Source organism: Trachemys scripta, chromosome 3, assembly GCF_013100865.1.
Source record: "Trachemys scripta elegans isolate TJP31775 chromosome 3, CAS_Tse_1.0, whole genome shotgun sequence".
Classification (NCBI taxonomy): domain Eukaryota; kingdom Metazoa; phylum Chordata; order Testudines; family Emydidae; genus Trachemys; species Trachemys scripta.
The window spans coordinates 58,350,519-58,364,416 of NC_048300.1; the positions used below are offsets into that span (position 1 = coordinate 58,350,519).

General features: G+C 50.1%; 1 protein-coding gene across 1 annotated transcript in view; it reads right to left on the reverse strand.

The window, feature by feature from the left end:
• The window catches only part of DNAH8 (dynein axonemal heavy chain 8), a 585,957-nt gene that overhangs the window by 489,766 nt on the left and 82,293 nt on the right, over positions 1-13,898 (reverse strand). The gene's annotated exons all lie outside the window — the stretch shown is intronic.

The window sequence follows — 13,898 nt, forward strand, 5'->3', positions numbered from 1 at the left end:
ATCAGAGAGGGCAGTGCAGAACAGGGTAGAAAATTGGCAGCGTGTGACCTCCAAAAGAAGGAAGAGGAGACCCCATTTACCCCCAGTGCAGATAGAGGTAAGAAACCATTTTCAGGCTCCCTGCACAGGTACTACAGTGGAAAATGGTTTGGAAGAGTCATCTGAGGGAAGGGATCAGAAGAAGGCCCCATCGACCAGAAGGCATGGGATGCATTGTCCTAGGGATGAGGGTTCCACGACCACCACTCCCAAGAGGAGGAGATGGGCAGTGGTGGTCGGGGACTCCCTCCTAAGGGGACAGAGTCATCCATCAGCCATCCGGACCAGGAAACTCAAGAAGTGTGCAGCTTGTCTGGAGCTAGAATTCAGGATGCGATGGACTATCTGCCAAGACTGATCAAGCCCTCAGACTGCTACCCTTGTTACTTCTCCACTTGGGCACCAATGATACTGCCAAGAATGACCTCGAGCAGGTCACTGCACAGTATGTGGCTCTGGGAAGAAAGATAAAGGAGTTTGAGGCACAAGTCATGTTCTCGTCCATCCTCCCTGTTGAAGGAAAAGGCCCAGGTGTTATGATTATAAGAAGCACCCAGGACCCTTTTTCAGAGGAAAAGGCAATATGCCACATCTATTGGAGATACAACAATTAGCATATGCATTCAATATCACACACACACACACCATCCCGCCAGTCGATGTTATAGTTACCAGTTCAGAGTCTGGAGCAACCTAGTGTCCAGCTAGGCTGATCGCGGGTAGGGAGGAGCCAGGTTCTGTTGGTCACGACACAATGCTCCAGGGAAATCTTGGCAGGACGAATCCAAAGTTTCATGGCAAAGCACCCTATTCATATAGAGATCTTCCTTCATTGGGACCAATGAGTTTTGCACCGTCATGCTATAATCAATAGCCATTTGACGGGTGCTTGTTTTCTTAAATTGTTCTTCTTATTCTTTATCTTGTTCTTTCATCAGTCTCTCAGGGAGTTACCCCATGCTGGTTTTTATCACAGCTATTTTGTCCCCAATGATAGGTGCCTACCTTCTCTTTTAGAATCATCAATCTGCCCTCCTCTGACATCTCAATAGTGGCATGTTGCAATCTTCTGGCACCGTTATGCCTGTCCTCAATTCTTCCCTGGAACATCTGGGCCGATGATAGCCTTCACACTTATCTTCTAACACACACATTCCTCATTCACACACAAAACAGGATTGATTTACACAGAACATTTGAACAGGAACATCAAATTGCAATGCAGGAGAAAACAATCATTGCATTCTTTTACTTATTTCAAAATGCTAATATTTAACCTACAACAAAGTGGGGACCCTAAAGGTCTATTACTGCCTTGAAATCAGCTTCAGAAACAAGATTCTGGCTGATGCATCTTTACCAATAGCACACTAGGCCATTCCTTCCCGCTTTCAGAAAGGGTGGCTGGCAGAATACGATCAAATCATACATCAATACATTTAATACATGCTACATTATTATTCTTTATCCTTCATTCTAATTTATACAAAACACAAACATAAAATCCTACTACTACACAGGTAGGGACCATCAAATTGTGGAAGCAAATGCATGGTTACACAGGTGGTATTGGAGAGAGGGCTTTGGATTCTTCGACCATGGGATGTTGTTCCAGAAAGAGGGATTGCTAGGAAGAGATGGGATCCACCTAACAAAGAGAGGGAAGAGCATCTTCGCAGGCAGGCTTGCTAACCTAGTGAGGAGGCCTTTAAACTAACTTCACCAGGGGATGGAGACCTAATCCCTGAGGTAAGTGGGAAAGTTGGATACTGGAAGGAAACACAAGGAGGAGGGTGCAACAGGGGAGCCTCCTGACTCAAACTGAGAAAGCAGGGCAATTGGCTAGTTATCTTAGGTGCTTGTTCACGAATGCAAGAAGCCTGGGAAACAAGCAGGAAGAATTAGAAGTCCTGGCAGTCAAGGGACTATGATGTGATTGGAATAACCAGAGACTTGGTGGGGTAACTCACATGACTAGAGCACTGGCATGCATGGGTATAAACTGTTCAGAAAGGACAGGCCGGGGAGAAAAGGTGGAGCAGTTGCACTATATTTAAAAGAGCAGTATGATTGTTCAGAGCTCAAGTATGAAACTGGAGAAAAGCCTGTTGAGAGTCTTTGGGTTAAGTTTAGAGGTGAGAGCAACAAGGGTGATGTCGTGGTGGGCACCCACTATAGACCACCAGACCAGGAGGATGAGATAGAAGAGCCTTTCTTCGGACAACTAACACAAGTTTCCAGATCACCGGCACTTGTTCTCATGGGGGACTTCAATCAGTCTGGCATCTGCTGGGAGAGCAAAACAGCAGTGCACACACAATCCAGGAAGTTTTTGGAGAGTGTTGAGGACAACTTCCTGGTGCAAGTGCTGGAGGAACCAACTAGGGGCCGTGCTCCTCTTGATCTGCTGCTCACAAACAGGGAAGAATTGGTAGAGGAAGTAGAAGTGGGTGGCAACCTGGGCAGCAGTGATCATGAGATGGTCGAGTTTAGGATCCTGACAAAAGAAAGAAAGAAGAGTAGCAGAATATGGATCTTTGGCTTCAGAAAAGCAGACTTTGACTCCCTCAGAGAAATGATGGGCAGGATCCCCTGGGAGGCTAATATTAGGGGAAAAGGAGTCCAGGAGAGCTGGCTGTATTTTAAAGAAGCCTTTTTGAGGGTGCAGGAACAAACAATCCCAGTGTACAGAAAGAATAGCAAATATGGCAGGTGACCAGCTTGGCTTAACAGAGAAATCTTTGGTGAGCTTAAACACAAAAAGGAAGCTTATAAGAAGTGGAAACTTAGACAGATGACTAGGGAGGAATAAAAAAATATTACTTGAGCATGCAGGGGTGTAATAGGAAGGCCAAAGCACAACTGGAGTTGCAGCTAGCAAGGGATGTGAAGGGTAACAAGAAGGATTTCTACAGGTATGTTAGCAACAATAAGAAGGTCAGGGAAAGTGTGGGACCCTTACTGAATGGGTGAGGCAACCTAGTGACGGACGATGTGGAAAAAGCTGAAGTACTCAATGCTTTTTTTGCCTCGGTCTTCACAGACAAGGTCAGCTCCCAGACTGCTGCACTGGGCAGCACAGAATGGGGAGGAGGTGAGCAGCCCTTAGTGGTGAAAGAAGGTTAAGGACTATTTAGAAAAGCTGGACATGCACAAGTCCATGGGGCCAGATGCAATGCATCCGAGATGCCAAGAGAGTTGGCTGATGTTATTGCGGAGTCATTGGCCATTATCTTTGAAAACTCGTGGTGATCGGGGGAGGTCCCAGATGATTGGAAAAAGGCAAATATAGTGTCCATCTTTAAAAAAGGGAAGAAGGAGAATCCGGGGAACTACAGACTGGTCAGCCTCACCTCAGTCCCCGGGGAAAAAAAAGGAGCAGGTCCTCAAGGAATCAATTTTAAAGCACTTGGAGGAGAAGAAGGTGATTAGGAACAGTCAACATGGATTCACCAAGGGCAACCTGATTGCCTTCTATGATGAGATAACTGGCTCTATGGATATGGGGCAAGCAGTGGACCTGATATACCTTGACTTTAGCAAAGCTTTTGATATGGTCTCCCACAGTATTTTTGACAGCAAGTTAAAAAAGTATGGATTGTATGAATGGACTATAAGGTGGATACAAAGCTGGCTAGATCATCAGGCTCAACGAGTAGTGATCAACAGCTCAATGTCTAGTTGGCAGCCCGTATCAAGCGGAGTGCCCCAGGAGTCGGTCCTGGGGCCGGTTTTGTTCCACATCTTCATTAATTATCTGAATGATGGGATGGATTGCACCCTCAGCAAGTTCGCAGATGACACTAAGCTGAGGGGAGAGGTAGATATGCTGGTGGGTAGGGATAGTGTCCAGAGTGACCTAGACAAATTGGAGGATTGGGCCAAAAGAAATCTGATGAGGTTCAACAAGGACAAGTGCAGAGTCTTGCACTTATGACGGAAGAATCCCATGCACTGCTACAGGCTGGGGACTGACTGGCTAAGCGGCAGTTCTGCAGAAAAGGACTGGGGATTACAGTGGACGAGAAGCTGGATATGAGGCAACAGTGTGCCCTTATTGCCAAGAAGCCTAATGGCATATTGGGCCGCATTAGTAGGAGAATTGCCAGCAGATCGAGGGAAGTGATTATTCCCCTCTAATCGGCACTGGTGAGGCCACATCTGAAGTATTGCGTCCAGTTTTGGGCCCCCCACTACAGAAAGGATGTTGAAAAATTGGAGAGAGTCCAGCAGAGGGCAATGAAAATTATTAGGGGCTGGGGCACATGATTTATGAGGAGAGTCTAAAGGAACTGGGCTTATTTAGTCTGTGGAGAAGAAGAGTGAGGGGGGATTTGATAGCAGCCTTCAACTACTGGAAGCAGGGGGGTTCCAAAGAGGATGGAGCTAGACTGTTCTCAGTGGTGACAGATGACAGAACAAGGAGCAATGGTCTAAAGTTGCAGTGGGAGAGGTCTAGGCTGGATATTAGGAAAAACTATTTCACTAGGAGGGTGATGTAGTACGGGAACGGGTTACCTAGGGAGATGGTGGAATCTCCATCCTTAGAGGTTTTTAAGGCCTAGCTTGAAAAAAGCCCTGGCCGGGATGACTTAGTTGGGGTTGGCCCTGCTTTGAGGAGGGGGTTGGACTAGATGACCCCCTGAGGTCTCTTCCAACTCTAATCTTCTATGATTCTATGAGTTCTGGTACCTGGGATACCTGATGGCTGGGGAAGAACTACAATCCCCATTACTCAATATCAGGGCCCCGGTACTGAGCACATCCTGGTACCTGGAATTGCTCTTGGCACTGGACCATGTGCCACCAATACCCAAGTCAGCGCTGTCCTTACCCAGGGACGAGTTTGACAGTGGCCAGAAGGAGGTCATTCCATGGCCCTCATCACGGCCCATCATCACAATACAAGGGTCCTCCCCAATTCCATCGGGCTAATCTACAATTGTGGTCCGAGCCCCATTGCCATGCCCACCATCTCCCCCAACCCAACCCCCACCCCTCCATGGCCATATTGCAATCCTTGTGCGATGTACAGACACATGTCACGCCCATCCAGTGTCTCTCAGAGAGAGTCCACCAGATGGTCTCCTACAGCCTGGCTATGCAAAGACCCTGAGCCAGGGGAGGAGGAAGCTTTTTCAGAACAGGAAGAAGGGCTCGAAGTGGAAGCTACCCCTCCATCAAACTTCTCCTCATCTCCACCAGATGAGGCTGTACTGCCTCCCCCCCATCACTAAGTGACGATTTTAAGAACTTTCTGGATCTTACCAATCTGAGGTGCAAATTCCCCTACAGGAGGAGGCAGATACATATCACAAGTAGGTAGATATTCTGAACACCTCCTCCTCATCCAGAATTGTCGTCCCAATTAATGAGGCGATTCAAGAGCCTACCAAAGTCATCCGGCAGACACCAGCCTCCATCGCACAGACCACCAACGGAGTAAAAAATTAAAATAATAATAATAAAAAAATACTACATCCCTCCCAAAGAGGCAGACTTCCTATTTCAACATCCGCAACCCATCCCCATCATAGTGGATGTGGTTAATGCACAAAGCAAGCAACATAATGTCAAGTCGACCCCATACGATTGGGCTTGGCAGGATGTCGTATTTGTCAGCGACAATACCATTTAGAGTCATGAATTACCAAACTGTCATGGCCAAATACAATTTTATTAATTATGGGAAACTCAATGCATTTCTGGAACATTTACTGGAGACAGAAAAGGAGCAGTTTCAGGCCATTCTTAGAGAGAGTCAGTTAATAGCCAGTCTGGTGCTAGAGACAGCACTGGACGTAGATGATACAGTGGCCCACCCAGTCTCCATGACAGTGGTACTGAGGCTGGCTTCTTGGCAAACATTGGACCCCAGTGTTTTAATGGGATTGCCAGGGCTGGCGTTAGACTTTCTGTTTGCCAATTCAGATTACTATCTGTCAATGTGATTACTGTAGTCTGGGCACTACATCACAATGTACAGATTCTTCTTGCTTTCTTCAACACAAAGGTAGCAGAACCAATCAGAGGCTGATTTTAGTGCTCTTTCTGGCCAACTGTACTAACTCTTTAAGGCCTGATCTACACTAAATAAACTTTGTAGTTAACATTTTTGTTTTCTCTCTAGTATGATTATAAAAGATCCTATAGCTACACATAAAATCCTCTCGATTGTTTATCAGTCATGGTACAAGTTGTGCTAAGTAGTCTAGAGGTTTTGGGGGGATTGAAGGGGAACACTCACTGGCAGTGATGCCTATTGGTTTGGATGGGGTGTGGCAGGTTGTCTTTCTCCCAGGCATCCCCTTTCTCACTATAGTCCTGCCTTGTGGTGGTCTGTCCTTAGTGACTCAGCCCTCCATTTGGGTCATACATTCAAGTACACCCCTTTTCGGGTATACATAAAGAGTCCAATAATGTGGAAATCTTCAGAAGTCAGCAAGGGTTTCAGGGCTTCCTCCATGGGTCAGGATCTTGGGGCTCCATCTTGACAAACATGGCACATCCTGTACAGGTCACAACAGCTTATTGCTCGCTATCCATATTGTCTTCTTTTAAGAACCCCTTCAGATGTTGTATTTACTGCTCACAGAAGCCATAGCTCCTCTTGGATAGTTCCCAGGCAAACTCCCTCTGTTGGCCTCTCCTCTGGTCACCGTTCAGTCGGTACCGCAGAAGAGTGTCTATGGTACTTTGTCTGTACTGATGGTTAAGAAGGTGCTGAACATTCCCTAGATGAGAGTTTTGTTGCACCCAGTACTGAAAGTTTTGTCAATGCCACTCTTTTAGAAATGGTACAGTAATTGTCTTTCCCTGGGTACTGGGACCACAGGTCTCCAGGGTACGAGAACTCATGGGTACCATGGGCTCACTTGGTACTGCAGAGGAGTGTCTGTGGTACACTGTCAGTACCGATGGTTGAGTACCTAGATGGGAGTTTGTCGCACCTGAGACCAAATTTTTCTCTTTGTCACTCTTTTAGAGATGGTATGATAATTGTCTGTCTCCTTAGGGGGCGATACTGTTGCCTCAGAGCCTGACTGCCTGAGCCCCCCGGTTTCTCCATGTAGTGCAGCAGCTGCAGCCGAGATCATAGTGGAGGCCCCTTTCTGGGTACCATGCTTCAGAGCTGCTGGTACCCTCGGTTCCGAGGTGGCTGCACTGGGGAGCCCCTCTGGCTGGCCAATTACTCGGAGCCCATGTGTTTCTGGTGCCATCAGTACCGAGGTGGCCGCACTGGGGAACCCCTCTGACTGGCCAATGTCTGGGAGCCCTTTACAGGGGGAGTCTGCTGGGTTGTTGGTTTTTTTCACGACTCTATCCCCTTTGAAGTTAAAGGCTCTGGGGATGATCCAGGGTCAGCACCGGAGTCCCCTGGAGACTGAAGTGCCTTCTCCATAAGGAGTTTTAACTTCAACTCCCAGTTCCTACGAGACTGCCATTTTAGCTGTGGCAGGTGAACCACTTCTGTGAGACTCTCCCAGGTACCTAGGGTGACCAGATAGCAAGGGTGAAAAATCAGGACGGGGGTGAGGGGTAATAGGCACCTATAAAAGAAAAAGCCCCAAATATCAGGACTGTCCCTATAAAGTCAGGACATCTGGTCACCCTACAGGCACTAGATACAGTGAGCATGTCTGGCCATTACAGGAATCAACTTCTTGCAGGAGAGGCATCTCTTGGAGTAGGGAGAACTGGGCATTCCCCTAGGCAGGAACCTATCATCCTCTAACAATGAGGAATGCAGAAGAAAGGTCTTCTTTACTCCTCTTCTCCTTTCCCTCTTTTTTTTTTAAACTGAAAAAACGTAGAGTCTACTAAACATTGTCGGAGGTGGGGGGAATGCCCCCAGACAGGGCAGGAAATGTAAACTAAAGTTCTTTCTTTCTTTGTCTTCTTTTTTTCCCTTTAATCCCAACAGAATAAAAGAAAAGGAAACACTACTATTGAGGAGAACAAAAGAAACAAAAACAACTACTACTTATGCTAATGACACAGATAAGGAAGGGACAAACTCGCTCGTTGGAGACCAAAGGCGGTTGAGAAGGAAGTGAGAGGGGTTCACCAGTGCAGTGCTATATAGCCTTGAGGCAGACCAGAAGGAGGGAGAGAACATCACAGCTCAATGGACACTGCTACCAAAAATCTCCGATTAGAGACACAGGGACACACATACACCTACAGTGGAGCACCCATGGGAACATTACTCAAAGAAGAAACTCCAAGTCTTTAGACGGGACATAATATTTTTATCAGCCCATTTTGAGGTGGAGAGTATCATTACTGGGGTGTGCTAGATTACTCTGCAGGATCCAATAGAACCTCATTAATCAGTAGCACAATTCGAGCAGGTGATGCTGTATGCAAAATGTCTAGCAGTTTACGTTGTAACTCCTTAACTTCTTCAAGTGGTATTTCTAAGGAATTCTCTGTCCTTTTAATGAAGTCCTGAAACCACTTGAAATTCTCAGTCAACTATGAGGGAGGAGGCATGACTGCTTCATCTGGGGATGAAGAAGAGATGTTAGTTAACAGAGTGACTTCCTTATTTGCTTTAGCCTCCTGTTTCTCAAAAGTCTCCTCTCATGGTTCAGGCCTTTGTGGGAGAGAGAATGGAGGAGATTTTCTACTTTTATTGTGCTGAAGAGTAAGGCTCGGTGTTCTAGAAAATTGTTGATGGTATGCCACCCGGGGGTCCCAATATGGCCATTGCGGGGGCCTATATGGTACAGAAGGAAGCATCCAAATATACTCAGACCATTGGGATGGAGCCTGAGAATGTCTTTTTCAAGTGTGTTCTTTCTTCTTAGAAGTCTCTGGGGAAAATACTCCTCTGATAATGCGGAGGGGAGCCTTGAATAGATATCTAATAAGCCAAAGAAAAATCCCCATCATCTCTCTCTAAAGGTGGAGCACAGTAGAAAATGGGGGAGATTCCATTGGTACCAAGTGAATGTTTGGAGACAGAGGCCCTCAGTACCAAGAACAGATCAGTACCAAAAAGACGGTTACTCACCGTTGTAACTGTTGTTCTTCGAGATGTGTTGCTCATATCCATTCCATTAGGTGTGCGCGCGCCGCGTGCACGATCGTCGGAAGATTTTTACCCTAGCAACACCGGCGGGTCGGCTGTGGAGCCCCCTAGAGTGGCGCCTTCATGGCGCTGAATATATACCCCAGCCGACCCGGCGCCCCCTCAGTTCCTTCTTGCCGGCTACTCCGACAGTGGGGACGGGGGGCGGGTTTGGAATGGATATGAGCAACACATCTCGAAGAACAACAGTTACAACGGTGAGTAACCGTCTTTTCTTCTTCGAGTGCTTGCTCATATCCATTCCATTAGGTGACTCCCAAGCCCAACTTAGGTGGTGGGGTCGGAGTGAGACATTGCTGTGTGCAAAACCGCTGATCCGAATGCAGCATCGTCCCTGGACTGCTGCACTAGTGCATAGTGAGCTGTAAACGTGTGGACTGATGACCAAACCGCCGCTCTACAAATGTCCTGGATCGGAACTTGCGCCAGGAAAGCAGTCGAGGAAGCTTGGGCCCTCGTGGAGTGAGCGGTGAGGTGCGGTGCTGAGACACCTGCCAGGTCATAGCAAGTCCGGATGCAAGACGTAATCCAGGAGGATAGGCGTTGTGAGGAGACCGGTGAGCCTTTCATTCAGTCGGCCACTGCAACGAAGAGTTGCGTCGTCTTTCTAAAGTGCTTTGTGCGGTCAATATAGAAGGCCAGGGCCCTGCGTACGTCCAGGGAATGCAAACGTTGATCCTGGCGAGTGGCATGTGGTTTGGGATAAAAGACCGGGAGAAATATGTCCTGGTTGATATGAAAAGGAGAAACCACCTTAGGGAGAAAGGCCGGATGTGGACGAAGCTGCACTTTATCCTTATGAAAAACTGTGTAAGGGGGCTCAGATGTAAGCGCCCTGAGTTCAGAAACGCGCCTTGCTGAGGTGATGGCTACGAGGAAGGCTGTCTTCCAGGATAGGTACAGAAGTGAACAGGTGGCCAGTGGCTCGAATGGAGGACCTGTGAGCTTGGAGAGAACCAGGTTGAGGTCCCACGTCGGGACTGGCTGACGTTGTTGAGGGTACGTCCGGTCTAAGCCCTTGAGGAATCTAACGACCATCGGGTTAGAGAATACCGAGGACGCGAGTTCCCCTGGGTGAAAGGCCGATATAGCGGCCAGGTGAACTCTAATTGAAGATATCGCCAACCCCTGTTGTTTTAGGGAGAGGAGATAGTCCAAAATGAGAGGAATGGGTGCCTGCAACGGGGATGTGGCTCGTTGTTCGCACCAACAGGAGAACCGTTTCCACTTGGCCAGGTACGTGGTCCGTGTTGAGGGCTTCCTACTGCTCAGCAGAATCTGTTGGACAGAGTGCGAGCACTGCTGCTCTGCCTGGGTGAACCATGGAGCAGCCACGCTGTGAGGTGGAGTGATTGCAGGTCGGGGTGACGCAACCGGCCGTGGTCCTGAGAGATGAGATCCGGACACAACGGAAGCGGGATCGGTGTCTGAACCGAGAGCTCCAACAGTGTGGTGTACCAATGTTGTCTCGGCCACGCAGGAGCGATCAGAATTACCTGTGCCTGGTCTCTGCGCAGTTTGAGCAGTACCTTGTGGACCAGAGGGAACGGAGGGAAGGCATAAAACAGGTGGTCTTTCCAGGGAAGTAGAAAGGCATCCGAGAGGGAGCCCGGAGCTCGACCTTGTAGGGAGCAGAACACGTGGCACTTCCTGTTGTCTCGAGATGCAAACAGGTCTATCTGGGGAAACCCCCACCTCTGGAAGATGGAATGTATAATGTCCGGACGGATAGACCACTCGTGCGTTTGGAAGGACCTGCTGAGTCGGTCCGCTAGAGTGTTCTGGACTCCAGGGAGGAACGATGCCGTGAGATGGATTGAGTGGGCGATGCAGAAGTCCCACAGGCGAATGGCCTCTTGGCATAGAATTGACGAACGTGCTCCTCCTTGCTTGTTGATGTAGAACATGGCCGTGGTGTTGTCGATGAGAACTAACACACAGCGGCCACGTAGGAGATTGAGGAATGCCTGGCACGCCAGGCGTACCGCCATCAGTTCCCGAACATTGATGTGTAGGGCTAACTGGGATGCAGTCCACAGGCCCTGGGTATGGTGTTCGTTGAGATGGGCGCCCCAACCCAGACATGACGCGTCTGTGACCAGGTGCAGAGAGGGTTGTGGGGCGTGGAATGGCATCCCCTCGCAGACCACATTGTGATCCAGCCACCAGGTGAGGGAGGCCAGGACCGAGTTCGGGACCGTGACCACCATGTTCAGGCTGTCCCGATGTGGACGGTATATTGATGACACCCAGGTTTGAAGCGGGCGAAGCCGAAGTCTGGCATGCCTGGTTACGTACGTGCAGGAAGCCATGTGACCCAGCAGGGTAAGGCACGACCTCACCGTGGTAGTTGGGAAGGCCTTGAGCCCTTGAATGAGGTTCGTGATGGTGCCAAAGCGGTTGTCTGGCAGGATGGCTTGTGCACGCCTGGAGTCTAGAACTGCGCCGATGAATTCTATTCTCTGGGTAGGTTCTAGAGTGGATTTGTCCTTGTTGAGTAGGATGCCCAACTCGTTGAATGTGTGCACTATTCTGTGGACGTGAGCTTGAACTTGCTCCTTGGTGCGACCGCGCACCAGCCAGTCGTCTAGGTACGGGAACACCTGTATCCCTTGCCGACGAAGGTACGCTGCCACGACAGCCATACATTTCGTGAACACCCTTGGGGCCGAGGATAGGCCGAAGGGAAGGACTGTAAATTGGTAGTGCACCGTGTTTACCACGAATCGCAGGAAGCGTCTGTGAGGTGGGTAAATTGAGATGTGAAAGTATGCGTCTTTCATGTCGAGGGCGGCGAACCAGTCTCCAGGATCGAGGGAAGGGATAATGGCCCCCAAAGAGACCATGCGGAACTTCAACTTTATTACGAATTTGTTGAGTCCGCGCAAGCCCAAGATGGGTCGCAGACCTCCTTTGGACTTGGGGATCAGGAAGTAACGGGAATAAAATCCCCTGTCCTTTAACTCTATCGGAACCTCCTCTATGGCCCCCATGGCCAGGAGCGTAGAAACCTCCTGTATAAGAAGTTGCTCGTGAGAAGGGTCCCTGAAGAGGGACGGGGAAGGGGGGGAGGAGGGGGGGATGGAAGAAAACTGGATAGCGTATCCCCTCTCCACCGTGCGGAGGACCCAACGGTCCGAAGTTATAAGGGACCAAGCACGGTGGAAGTGGGAGAGGCGATCCCGAAAGGAGGGAGCTGGATCCTGGGGGATGACTGAGGCGCCGTCCTCGACCGCACCTTCAAAAGTTCTGTCTAGGACCTAGGACCAAGGACCTAGGACCAAGGACCAAGGACCTAGGACCAAGAGTCCTTGGTGGCCCTTGGTTCTGACCGGGTTGAGGGCCAGCCCATCTTCTCCTACCACCTCGCCCTCGCCTTCTGGCAGGGTCCTGTCTCTGACGAGGTGGAGGGGGGTAAAAACGTTGAGGCTGGGGCCTAAATGGTCTGCGCTGGGGACCCGCAACATGCATCCCCAAGGAGCGCATGATTGTCCTGGAGTCTTTGAGGCTCTGCAATCGAGAGTCCGTCTTCTCCGAGAACAACCCCTGTCCTTCAAAGGGCAAATCCTGTAGGGTCTGCTGTAATTCAGGGGGCAAACCCGAAACTTGGAGCCAGGAGGTCCTGCGCATAGCGATACCTGCGGCCAGGGTTCTTGCGACCGAGTCCGCTATGTCCAGGGAGGCCTGTAAGGAGGTCCGAGCCACCTTCTTACCCTCCTCAACCATGGCTCCAAACTCTTCCCTGGACTCTTGGGGAATCAACTCCTTAAACTTCCCCATAGAGTTCCAGGAGTTGAAATTGTAGCGGCTCAGTAGCGCCTGTTGATTCGCCGCTCTAAGTTGTAGCCCTCCGGCTGAGTAAACCTTACGGCCAAACAGATCAAGCCGCTTAGCCTCTTTTGATTTTGGCGCTGCAGCCTGCTGGCCGTGGCGCTCTCGTGCATTCACTGATTCCACCACCAGTGAACACGGTTGGGGGTGTGTGTACAAGTACCCATAGTCCTTAGATGGGACAAAGTATTTCCTTTCCACCCCTCTCGCTGTGGGTGGAATGGAGGCAGGAGTTTGCCATATCGTATCCGCATTCGTTTGGATCGTGCGGATCAAGGGTAACGCCACCCTCGATGGGGCATCCGATCCAAGGATATTCACGATCGGGTCGTGCACCTCCACTATCTCCTCCGCCTGCAGGTCCATATTACGGGCCATCCTACGCAGGAGATCCTGGTGAGCCCGAAGATCTATCGGAGGGGGACCCGTGCATGAAGTGCCTGCCACTGCCTCGTCCGGAGAGGAGGAGGAGGATGCCTCCGGTGGTACTGGATCCAAGGGGGGGTCCCGGTCCCCCTGCTCTTGGGTCGGAGCGTCACCTGCACTTGGGTCCATGGTGTCGGGTGGTGTAGACACAGAAGCCTCCACGCCTCCAGGCGGAGGCCGAGAGATGGTGGATTCTGGGGCCCTTCTGACCGAGTGACCCGAGCGAGAGGTCGATGGTAATGAAGCCCCTTGCTCCTGGTGGTACGCCCACGGGGTCCAAAACGACCAGTGAGATGGTCCATGAGAGTGGTCCTCTGCCCTCTCCTGCCAATGGCCCAAGTCTCGTTCCTCGGCCTGCCCCTGAGGGGGGTATGCCGATCTCGACAGGTCCTCCGAGGAGCGAGACACCGATCTTGACGGCCATGGCGGTGCCGCGAAAGATGAAACGATCCCCGTGGTCTGCGGTGCCGCACGGTGCCGGTCCGGAGATGATCTATCTCTGTGC